The sequence below is a fragment of the Crocuta crocuta genome, unplaced genomic scaffold (assembly GCF_008692635.1).
Source record: "Crocuta crocuta isolate KB4526 unplaced genomic scaffold, BGI_CrCroc_1.0 scaffold323, whole genome shotgun sequence".
NCBI lineage: Eukaryota > Metazoa > Chordata > Mammalia > Carnivora > Hyaenidae > Crocuta > Crocuta crocuta.
The window spans coordinates 1,601,843-1,614,871 of record NW_027536465.1 but is presented as its reverse complement, the minus strand read 5'-3'; positions in this window follow the sequence as shown (position 1 = coordinate 1,614,871).

The following is a 13,029-nucleotide window of genomic DNA, read 5'->3' as shown; positions in this document are numbered from 1 at the left end:
GACTCTTAACTGGAGAGAACAAACTGAAGGTTGATGGAGGGAGATAGATGGGATAAGTTAAATGGGTGATATAGTGGTATTAAGGAAAGCAGTTGATTTGTTGTGCACTGGGTTGTATATGTAAGTGACAATCACTAAACTCTATACCTGAAACCAATTTAATCATATGTGTTACCTAACTAGAAATAAAAACTTGAAATCAAATGAAAAAAAAATTCTCTGAACAAATAAAAGTCCAGAACCAGATGGCTTCATTGGTGAATTTCATTATTTATTTATTTAAATTTTTAAAATGTTTATTTATTTTTGAGAGAGAGACAGAGACACAGCACCAGTGGGGGAAGGGCATAGAGAGAGAGAGAGAGAGAGAGAGAGGGATACATAGAATCCAAAGCAGGATCCAGGTTCTGAGCTGTCAGCACAGAACCTGATGTGGGCCTCGAACCCACAAACTGCGAAATAATGACCTGCACTGAAGTCAGATGCTTAACCGACTGAGACACACAGATGCTCCTGAACTTTATCAAATATTTAGAGAAGAATTAATACCAATCATCCTCAAACTGTCTCTTTACTTTGAAATAATAGGTGGCTTCATAGTGGTGGAATGTGCTTCCACCTGCAAGGGAGTGGCGGAGGCAGTGTCTGTAGAGCTCAGATGCTTAGGATGTGCTTCAGGAAAGCTTTGTAGTTGATGCAGCCGTTGCTGCCCTGGTGTCCTGCCAGAACAGTCTCCACCTCCTCTTAAGTCATCTTCTCTCCCAGGGCGGTGAGGACATGTCTGAGGTCTGCTCCCATGACTTTGCTGTCCCCCTCTTTGTCTAACCCCTGAAACTTCTCCAGGTAGTCCTTACATGTGCTGTGGTCCTAGTTTTTGGTTACTGCCTAGAGCATGGGCAGAAAAGTCTAAACTCATTTTATAAAGGCAGAATTACCTTAGTACCAAAAACAGAAAAGGACACCAAGAGAAAAGAAAATTAGAGCCCACTATGCCTGATGAACATAGATGCAAAAATCCTCGAGAAAATATTGTACGTTGAATTCAAGAATACATTAAAAGAACCAAATGCCATAATCAAGTGGGATTTATTTCTGCTATGCAAGGATATTTCAACATCTACAAATTAATCAATGTGATATAACACATGAATAAAATGAAGGGTAAAAATATGATCATGCCAATAGATTTAGAAAAAGCTTTTGAGAAAATTTCAACATCCAGATATAATAAAAAAATATATGTCTACAAATTGAGTATACATGGAATGTACCTCAACATGGTAAGGCCATATAAGATAGTCCCACAGTTAACGTTATACTCAGTGGTGAAAAGCTCATAGCTTTTCCTCTAAATCAAGAACAGGACAAGGATGCCCCTTCTCACCACTTTTATTCTATATAACTCTGGAAGTTCTAGTCAGATTGATTAGGCAAGAAAAAGAAATAAAATGCATTCAAATAGGAAAAGATGATGTAAAACTTCCTCTCTTTGTAGATAACACGATTATATACATAGAAAACCCAAAAGACTTTTAACAAAACATTGTTAGAACTAATAACAAATTTAGTGAAGTTACAGGATAAAGATCAATATATAAAAACCTGTGACATTTTAAAGTATTTTTTTAAAAATGTTTATTTACTTATTTTGAGATAGAGGCTTATAGAGAGGAAGAGATAGAATCCCAAACAGGCTCGACACTGTCAGCACAGAGCCTGACATGGGGCTTGATACCATAAATCATGAGATCATGGCCTGAGCCAAAGTCAAGAGTCAACACTTACTGAGCCACCCAAGCACCCTAAAACCTGTGAAATGTCTATACACAAATAATGAACTAGCAGGAGAAGAAATTAAGAAACCAATCTCATTTCCAATTGTACAAAAAATAATAAAATCCCTAGGAATGAATTTAACCAAGAAAGTGAAAGACCTACAACGATGATAAAAGAAATTTAGGAAAACACAAATGAATAGAAAGTTATATAATGCTCATGGATTGGAAGAATTAATATTGTTAAAATGACCTTAATTTTCAAAGCAATCTACAGATTAAATGCAGTCCCAGGGCACATGGGTGGCTCAAGTGGTTGAGTGTTTACCTCTTGATTTTTGGCTCAGGTCATGATCCCAGCATCGTGAGATTGAGCCCTGCATTAGGCTCTACCCTAAGCATGGATCCTGCTTGAGATTCATTTTCTCTCTCTCTCTCTCTCTCTCTCTCTCTCTCTCCTCCCTGAAAAATAAACTAAAAAATTTTTAAAAAACAATTTCTGTCAAAATTCCAATATCATTCTTCACAGAAGTAGAACAAACAATCCCAAAACTTCTATGGAACCACAAAAGATCCCGAATACCCAAAGCAACATTGAGAAGGAAGAACAGAGCTGGAGGCATTATACTTCCTGATTTTAAACCATACTAACAAGCTATAGTATTCAAAACAGTATGATATTGACAAAAACAGATGCAAATATCAATGAATTGAGAGTGCAGGAAAAACTCACACATTTATGAACAATTAATTTACAGTAAAGGAGCCAAGAACATACTATAGGGAAAAAGCAGTCTCTTCAAAATATGGTGCTGGTAAAACTGGACACCCCTGTGGAAAAACAATGAAACTAGACCACTATCTTATACCATACAAAAAATTAAGTCAAAATGGATTAAAGACTTGAATATAAGACCAAACATCATAAAATTCCTAGAAGGAAATATAAGCAACAAGTTCCTTGACATCAGTCTTAGCTGATGTGTTTGTAGATGTGATGCAAAGGGCAAAGGGAAACAAAAGCAAAAACAATCGAATGAGACTATATCAGACTATAAAGTTCTACAAAGTGAAGAAAGCTATCATTAAAATGAAAAGGGCAAAAAATATTTGCAAATGATATATCTGACAAGGGGTTAATATAAAAAATATATAAGAAGTACTTTTACAACTCAACAACAAAAAAACCCAAACAATCCAGTACCATACTGTCTTGATAATTACAGCTTTGTAGTACAGGCTACAGTCCAGGACTGTGATGCCTCCAGCTTTGGTTTTCTTTCCCAACATTACTTTGGCTATTCAGAGTCTTTTGTGGTTCCATACAAATTTTAGGATTGTTTGTTCTAACTCTGAGAAGAATGCTAGTGCAATTTTGATTGCATTGAATGTGTAGATTGCCTTGGTAGGATCGACATTTTAACAATATTTGTTCTTCCAGTCTGTGAGCATGCAATGCTTTTCAATTTCTTTGTGTCTTCTTCAATTACTTTCATAAGTTTTCTATAGTTTTCAGCATACAAATCTTTTACATCTTTGCTTAGGTTTATTCCTAGATATGTTATGTTCTTGGTGCATTGTAAATGGGATCAATTTCTTGATATCTCTCTGTTGCTTCATTATTGGTGTATAGAAATACAACCAATTTCTGTACATTGATTTTGTATCCTGCATCTTTACTGATTTCATGTATCAGTTCTAGCAGCTTCTTGGTGGAGTCTTTCAGATTTTCCATGTAGAGTATCATGTCATCTGCAAAAAGTAAAAGCTTGACTTCTTATTTGCCAGTTTGGATGCCTTTTATTTCATTTTGTTGTCTGATTTCTGAGGCTAGGACTTCCAACACTGTGTTAAGCAACAGTGATGAGAGTGGACTTCCCTGTCGTGTTCCTGATCTCATGGGGGAAGTTCCCCGTTTTCCCCCATTGAGGATGATATTAGCTTGGGGTCTTTCGTATATGGCTTTTATGATGTTATAACAGAATAGAGAACCTAGAATTGGACCCACAAATGTGTGGCCAACTAATCTTTGACAAAGCAGGAAAGATTATCCAAAGGAAAAAAGACAGTCTCTTTAGCAAATGGTGTTGGGAGAACTGGACAGCAATGATCAGAAGAATGAACCTGGAACACTCTCTTACACCATACACAAAAATAAATTAAAAATGGATTAAAGACCTAAATGTGAGACAGGAAACCATCAAAATGCTAGAGGAGAAAACAGGCAACAACCTCTTTGACTTTAGCCACAGCAACTTCTTACTTGACACATCTCCAAAGCAAGGGAAATAAAAGCAAAAATGAACTATTGGGACTTCATCAAGAGAAAAACTGCACAGCAAAGGAAACAATCTATTAACAAAACTAAAAGGCAACTGATAGAATGGAAGAAGATATTTTCAAATGACATATTGGATAAAGGGTTAGTATCCAAAGGCTATAAAGAATTTACCAAATTCAACACCTGAAAAACAAATACTCCAGTGAAGAAATGAGTAGAAGACAAGAATAGACACTTTTCCAAAGACATCCAGCTGGTGGCCAACAGACACAGGAAAAGATGCTGAACATCGTACATCATGAGGAAAAGATGCGAACATTGCACATTAAGGTACCACCTCACATCTGTCAGAGTAGCTAAAATTAACAACTCAGGCAACAACGGATGTTGGCAAAGATGTGAAGAAATTGCACTGTTGGGAATGCAAACTGGTGCAGCCACTCTGGGAAACAGTGTGGAGGTTCTTCAAAAAATTAAAAATAAAATTACTCTGCATCCCAGTAATAGCGCTACTAGGAATTTATCCAAAGGGTACAAGAGTGCTGATTCATAGGAGCACATGTACCCCAATGTTTATAGCAGCCATATCAGAAATAGCCAAATTATGGAAAGAATCCAAATGTCCATCAACTGATGAATGGATAAAGAAGATGGGGCTTATATATACAATATACTCAGCAATGAGAAAGAATGAAATCTTGCCATTTGCAACAACGTGGATGGAACTGGAGGGTATTATGCTAAGTGAAATAAGTCAATTAGAAAAGGACAGATATCATATGTTTTCACTCATATGTAGTATTTGAGAAACTTAACAAAAGACCATGGGGTAAGGGTAGGGGAAAATAGTTTCAAACAGAGGGAGGCAAACCGTAAGAGACTCTGACATAATGCTTAAACAATCTATATTTTTAGAAAGCAGTCATGGGACTTAACATTTCTAAGTTTTCTTGGCAACAGTGATTTCATGGTGCATGATTTCCACTTAAACAAATAAAATTTAACCAGGTAGTCATAACAAAGTTCTACATATTCTTTACTATGTATGGCAGGGTATCTAAGAATAAGTGAAGCATATAGCCAGAATACATGAGAACAAAGTGCTCTTTAATTGTGTAAGTTTAGTGAGCAAGCAAGAACAGGATATACTTGGACCCACAGTTATAGATGATAGACTTTCACAACCCCTTACTAAGAAAGGACAAATATCATATGTTTGCACGTATAGGAGGATTAGGAGGAACTTGACGGAGGAACAAGGGGGAGAAGAAGGGCGGAAATAGTGGGGGAAAGGGAGAGAGGCAAACCATGAGAGACTCTTGAATGCTGACAAAAACTGAGGACTGATGGATGTGGGGGGGAGGGGGGATGGGCATGGAGGAGGGCACTTGTGGGGATGAGCACTGAGTGTTATGTGGAAACTAATTTGACAATAAACTATTTGTAAAAAAAAAAAAGAACAATATCAACATTTATCATAGAGGACATATGGAATTGTTTTACGTGGACCAACTAGAGTTTGGTCTCTACATTTATAGGTCTCATTCTTTGGCCAGAACAGTCTGTAAGTTGCCTCACAGGCTTGAAACCAGGGGCAACAGGAAAATATTTCTCTAACACTTTTCCAAGAAAGTCCTCTAAAATTAATGTTTTGTTTTGTCTCTGATTAAAACATAATATGTAGTATTATTGGCAATTAGACCCCTACAAGGAAAATGAGTTCCAGGTCTCTTATAGACCCCATGCATACCAGACTGTCCCCAATTTTGCCAGCTACTACAATAAGCATAAGACAACATCCTATTAAGGGGATGGGCATGATAGGTACATTCCATTTTGAAGGAAGAGGGGGAACTTTGGGCAATTCTGGTTTCATATTAACTCTAGAATAGACTAACAGCAGAAGTGACAGTAAAAGGCACAGACTAAGCAGAGAAAAAGAATTCTTCAGGGGGTTCTTCTGACTGCCTTGCAGTCTTTTCCCACAGGTTTTCCCCTGGGCCTTGACATCAGAGATGACCTGCGCAGTCCTTTACCACAGTTTTTCCCTGGGCCTTGCCATCAGGGATGACCCGTGCAGCTTCGGTCTCCAGCAGAGAATGGCTAGTACCAAAAGACAAGAAATAACAACTGTTGGAGAGGATGTGGAGAAAAGGGAGCCCTTGTGCACTGTTGGTAGGAATGTAAGTTGGTTTAGCCACTGTGGAAACAGTATGGAGTTTCCTCAAATTTTGGATATTTATCCAAAATAGGCCAAAAAAACTAATTCAAAAAGATATATGCACATCTATGTTTGTTGCAGCATTATATGCAATAGCCAGCCAAGCCAAGTGTCCATCAATAGATGAATGGATAAAAAGGATGTGATATATCTATCTATATCTCTATCACATTATATGTATAATGGATATATATCACACACATATATATCACATATTATATATCTGTGAATACTACTGAACCATAAAAAATGAAAATTTGTCATTTGTGACCATATGGATAGCCTTTGACAGTATTATGATATGTGAAGTAAGTAAGATGGAGGAAGACAGTTATCATATGGCTTCACTTGTATTTGAAATCTAAAGACATAATATAAACAAACATAACAATACAAAAAAGCAAACTCATAGATACAGAATATAGCTGTGGTTACCAGAGAGGAAGGAGGTTGGGAAGTAGGTAAAATTGTGAAGGTGGTCAACTGTATGGTGATGACTGATAACCAGACTTGGTGGTGATCACTTTGTAGTGTATATACAGATGTTGACTACAATGTACACCTGAAACAGCTATAATGTCATCAATTCTTGGCATAGGGAGTCCTGGACTATGCACTTGGTATTTTCCAGAGACTTTGCAAAACTTCAGAAATGATGGTTATTGTGGTATGTTTAGGGTGCAGAAACTGAGTCTCTGATCTGAGCCCCTTGGGATTCCAGGACTTTAAATTGACCAGAAGTAGAAGAGTCACCAGAGTTGGGAGTTCCATGAGCATTCAGAGTCCAAATAAGAGGAACTTCAAAAAAGTTTAAAAGAGGTTTTATTCCATACAAGAGTTTATGGACTAGTTTCATACATATTACATTTGTATTTATACAGTACTTTTACATCTCACATAGTTACATCACATGGATTTATTTTTCTGTTACCATATGAAGATGGCAGGTTAGAAATTATATTATGTATATAACCTTTAGGCACACAGAGGTTTGCCACATTCTTCCCAGTGTAGCAACAATTCATCTTGAATCTCACAAAGTGTGATTTGTGGAATATGTATGGTTCTTACTGACCAGAAACATGGATTCCATTACTTGGCCATGGTGCCCACAGTCTATACTTTTGGTGTTTCATCCTTAAGATTATCTTAAGAACCTATTCAGATTCAAGGATAAAGTTATTCTAGTTCTTATGGGGTGGGGGGAGGAGATATATAACTACTAACCTATCAGCAAGAGGTAAATAACTCATTGCCCACACCACCATTTTCTCCCTGGAGGTAAGAATAGCTGAAGTAGATCAAACCAAGGATGAGACTTGAGTATCTGAATCCCTAGTAACTGGCAGGATAGATGCGTTTCATTTCTAAAAACCTAGAAACAAAAGCTGTTAGTGGGAATGATCTTAAGTATATATTTTTAGTGAAGGATTAATAATGCAGCATAACATGTTGGAAGGAACTCCAAATCAGGACATACAAATTGCACCTACTGTTAACTGAAGTTATGCTTGTACTGCAACCCCTGGTAAGTGCTTTATATGCATTATCTAATTTGATTCTCTCTATGTAAATGTATTCTATGAAGTAGCTACTACTATCAGCCCCATTTTATGATGATCCTGAGGCTTAGAGAGGTTAATTTGTTCAAGGTCACATAGTCATCAAGTGGAAGCGTTGGAACTCAACTCATTGGTTGATACCCATGTTCCAGGTTGTAACCATGATAAGTCATGGCTGTCATGAGTTAGTCTTATTGTTTTCCTTATTATCTCAGTTTCCTCATTATGCATAGGAAATAATGGCTTGTGTGCCTCACAGGGCTGCTGTGATGATTGAGTCCGGTCAGGTATTTGAGAAAATGTATGTATATGTATATCTAAAATGTAAGTGCTTTGTACAGAAGGAATTGTTCATGTATCTAATTTATTTTAATTGAGGTATTTTACCAGTTAGCCGTGTCATCTGGGGCAAATCTTTTAGCTCCCTGGCTTCAGGTTCCTCACCTGGTAATTGAAGGTATTGGACTATATGATCTCTAGATTCTTTACAGCTCTAATGACTCTTAAGTTTCTAATAGAAGGTCTACAATCATGAGAACATGATTGGACTATAGGGAAGTGGGGAATGGATCCAGAAGGGACATGGCAAAGTGGGGCATGAAATTAGCAGGGACAAAAACTCCATGACAACCACGACTCCAGAGATCAAGTACCTGGAGGGTTTTCTCCGTCTAATTGTCTTTTCTCGTGTTAGCTCTGCTCTTAATAACATATTTAAGAGGACCTCCAGTTGTGGGCATCTCTCTTGCCCTGAGTGGACAGCCAATTTCATGGTCAAAGGCTCCCATCTTGGAGAGTGATAGGGCCCAGCTGGAAAATTCCTTTGGAAAAGAAATAAGCAGTTTTAACCTTTGGCAAGAGCTCTGTCTTCTTGGGGAATCTGAGTCAAGGTGAGAGGGCAAGATTTAGTGAGAACAGTGGATTTTCTGCTATTTTAATAGCCATGTGATTCTTCCAGTAGGACCTGTGTGGAGCAAGGTATATGGTCCTTAGTCTCTCACATTCTTCACCTCTTTGCTCTCCCTCCCTGACTTCCACATCCTCCATGGTGGGCTCTTCCTTGGGTTCTTTTTCTTCTACTGAATGCCTCTGACCTTCCTTGAAAAGATTAATCTCTACTCTAAAATATCAGGGACTATTCTGGGGTGAGGGATGAATTTTGAGTTCCAGTTTTACAACTTTTTTCTTTTTCTTTTTTATAAAATTATGTATTTATTTTGAGGGACAGAGACAAAGAGCAAGCAGGGGAGGGGCAGAGAGAGAGGTAGATGCAGAATCTGAAGCAGGCTCCAAGCTCTGAGCTGTAAGCACAGAGCCTGATGTGAGGCTAAAACCCACAGACTGTGAGATCATGACCTGAGCCAAAGTTGGACACTTAACCAACTGAGCCACCCAGGACCCCCCCGCCCCACCAGTTCTACAATTTCTTAAGAATCTGATCTTGAGCCCTGTTACCTTCTGTTTTTTCACCTGTAAAGTGGAGGATAATGAAATCATTTAGAATCTAATGAGACAATGTTTATAAAGTCTAACAAATTTTAGAAGTCAATAATGAGCACTGAGTTAAAAATAACAAGTTACTGACTTTCAGGGGAATTTCCTATGACCACACATTCTTGTCTAGGTTTTCCAACTTTATCTATCCCAAGGACCCTTTTAATTTAATTTTTTTCCTTGAGGATTATATTTTTTAAAAGATATTAATTTAAATTCCATTGACATAAATAACTTGGTTCATAATTTCTGAGTAGCAAAAGGCAAGGTGTTCACTAAATAATGATATGACAAAGTACTCAAGTACAATTCCATTGGTTTTTTTGAAATACATCAAATAGCTTTCCATAGTCTTCTTTGGAGATGCTGGGGGTCGGGAGGCACTAGTGTAGGTAACACAGATATAAAAGATGCCCCACTCCAGGCATAGGTAGTTGTTAGTGTAACTATCCATTTTAACCTTTTTTAAAAAACTTGTTCTTCATTCAAGCAACATCTTGGCTTTCCTAACCTGATTTTGTACCCTGTACAGCCTTATAAACTGGCCATGTCCTTAGTTATCAGAATTTGAAACGTTTTGGTTAGCATAGTAAAATGCCTAATTAATATCCACATCACCTTTTCTTTTAATTGTCTTGGAGATGGTGAAGACATGCAAAAACTTAACCAAAGAGCGTGAATATATTCAGAATTTCTCTCTTTTCCTATAGCTTACCAAAGTTTAACCAGATGTATTTTTATCATGAGTTAGTAAACAATCCACAATTGCCTATCTTATTTGGGAATGATGAGTTATATAAAATACTTTTAGCTCTGATTGTCTTTGTTAACAGAATGGTATAAGAAAGTGAAGAGTTTTACTGCAAGTGATTGAACAGGAGGTTGACTTATTTTCACAGAATTGATCAATTACTTGGTATATTGGGGGATGTTGTGTACAGGAGTTCATATTTGCAAAATATTTTCATTGACTTTAACTCATCTTGGATAAAATAATGGAGAGCTTACATTGGCAACACTTTAAGAGTAAACAGAACAATTTCCAAGTTCCTAAAACCATAATTGAAATGAAATAAGACAATTGTAGTTTTACATCCAAAAGTGGATGAAAGAATCATTTGTTCAGCATGTATTTATTCAGTTACACAAACATTAGTATACCAGATGCTTATCACTAAATAGTGAAACATCTCCACTGGACCATGTACTATACATAGTATCACAGCTCAGGAGTATTTGGTGACAGTGGAACACGAAAAGTGGTATCAGGAGTTTACAGCTGACTGGGAGATAAACAGAACAATACAAGATAGAAATAACTATAGTCATTGATTAACAATATTCTTGAGTCTAGGCTCAGAGACCATCTAATTTAGAAAGTAATTATGTGAGGTGCTCCTTGACCTTTCAGTATTCATTTTGCCTTATTTTTCTTTCACAGAGAGGAATGATAATGAGGATGATAATTGTTAACATTTATTGAGTGCTTACTCTTTGAAGCCCTTGATGTCATTCAGTCCTTGCAGCAGTCATATGAGGTAGTAAGTATTATTAGCCCTGTTTATAGATGAGGCAACTGAGGCACAGAAAGGTTAATTAATAACTTATGAAGGATAAAATGGGCAGTAGGTAAAATTCAGGAAATTCTGAAAGTCTGTTTTGTCTGTCATTCTCACTTTCTCCACCTTTTTCCCTTCCCTTCTCCCTTTCTTTCTCAATCTGTGCTTATGATTAAGGATTTATATATCTTAATAACTGTTTTCTTATTTATAGGAGTTGTGGAAAATTGATCAGATACAGAGACATTTAAGGAAGGCAATCAAAATCATACTAGTCATTACTTTTGACATTTGTAATTGGCTCACATGTTGTGTGTGATCTGTGTGTGTGTGTGTGTGTGCGTGGGAGAGAGAGAGAGATTATATAAAGCAAAATTTTGTCCTCCAGGAAGGTAGAATAATTTTCTACCCTCGTTAGTAGTAAATGTGAATTCTCCATCCCTTGATTTATATTAAAGGCATTACTGTATTGTCTTTTTTATCTTTTGTAACTATTTTCCCCTCATCAATTGTATTTCAGAAATATTTTACATAGGTGAATTTTTCTGATGTAACCAAGTTTTAAAGTGTTATATCATATTTTCCTCTTATAGTTTCTGTTTTGGTGTTGTATTTCAAGATATTTTCTGCATACTAAGATTATATAAATGTATTACAAGAGTTTAACCTTTATCCATTTAAATACTTATGATTTATTAAATCTTACCAACATTTAAATTTTTCTAAAATTACTGTATATTCTTTTGACCATCTATTTTTATAATAGTGAGTTATCCGTGTATATAATACTTTCTATTATTTGAAAGTTCATGTTATTTTAATTATTAATCTTTTTTCAAAAATTTCTTATCTCTTCTCATTGATTTACTCTTTCATCTCAAGGAAGGACAGATTATTTATGGAGCACAGGCCATAGCTGCAATCTATTATGAATCTGTTAGTAAGCCCTAATATGATGACTATATCAATACAAAAATATGAACTACTATAGCTATATAGTATTTGGTAATTATAATTATTTACTTTTTCTCTGTATCAAGGCCCATTGTAACTTGATGCTAGTTGTCAATGGACCAAGGATACTCAAACTCAAGCAACCTAAATAGAAAATTAATTATGTGGTTTATGAATTCATGGCCCCAGGTGGTTTGATTTGCTTCCACATGAGGTCTGAATATACATGTGCCTAGAGGCAATGATTCCTGACACTGGTCTATACAAGGCCAGTGATGTCTCAGGAAATATCTCTAATTAACCCATACAACTCTAGCACTGTTGACATTCCTATGCATGGGTACAGCTGTCACTCATGGTTATCTGTAAGCAAACCAGGATAATAACAGCCAACACCTATAGAACAATTACTGTGTTCAAATGTCTGCTGAGCATCCCCATGAGTTTTCTTATAAACCTCCTAGTAACCTTATAGTCCAAGGGCTATTAATGTTCTCACTTTATTTTGAGCAAATCAATCTTAGTGTGTTTGAGCTACTGGGACAAGTTAATAAAGTGGGAGGGTATCAGACAAAATTCTTAAAGTCTGAACCTTTAACCACAGTACCACACTATTTATCATGTAGTAAAATACCTTAAAATTGGAAAAAAAATGTTCGGGGTCAATAGCAAGCCTCCATTTGATGTACTTGTATGAAGACTTCCCTAAGAAGACTTGTTCCATAACTTTATTGGGCACATATGCTATGCCTCAAGAAAATATTATCAGATTCAAGTCATGATATAGTTTTCCAGGCCAGTTGAAAGATGACATGTCAAATACATTTATATAAAAGTTTGTGAAATGATTACAAATGGGTTAACGAACTTTTCTTAAGGGTAAAAGAAGAAATTTTAAAAATTTATCTAGATAGCCATCTAGAACTGAAGGGCTATTTCACTTTTAATCTGGAGGTGATGCCACTTATGCTCCTATAAAGCAGCATTTATATAGTAAATTATCAAAGGCTTTTAAAAAAACCTTCAATGAATAATCTCTGTAAGAATCACAGCATTTGTTGTTTTAAGTTCTCAAAGTTGAAAATATCTCTGATTTTCATGATACTTCATGAAATAATTGAGAAACTAAAACACTAAAGTCATTTCTTGATAATTTGAGATGAAAATCTGGGGTCTTCTCGTC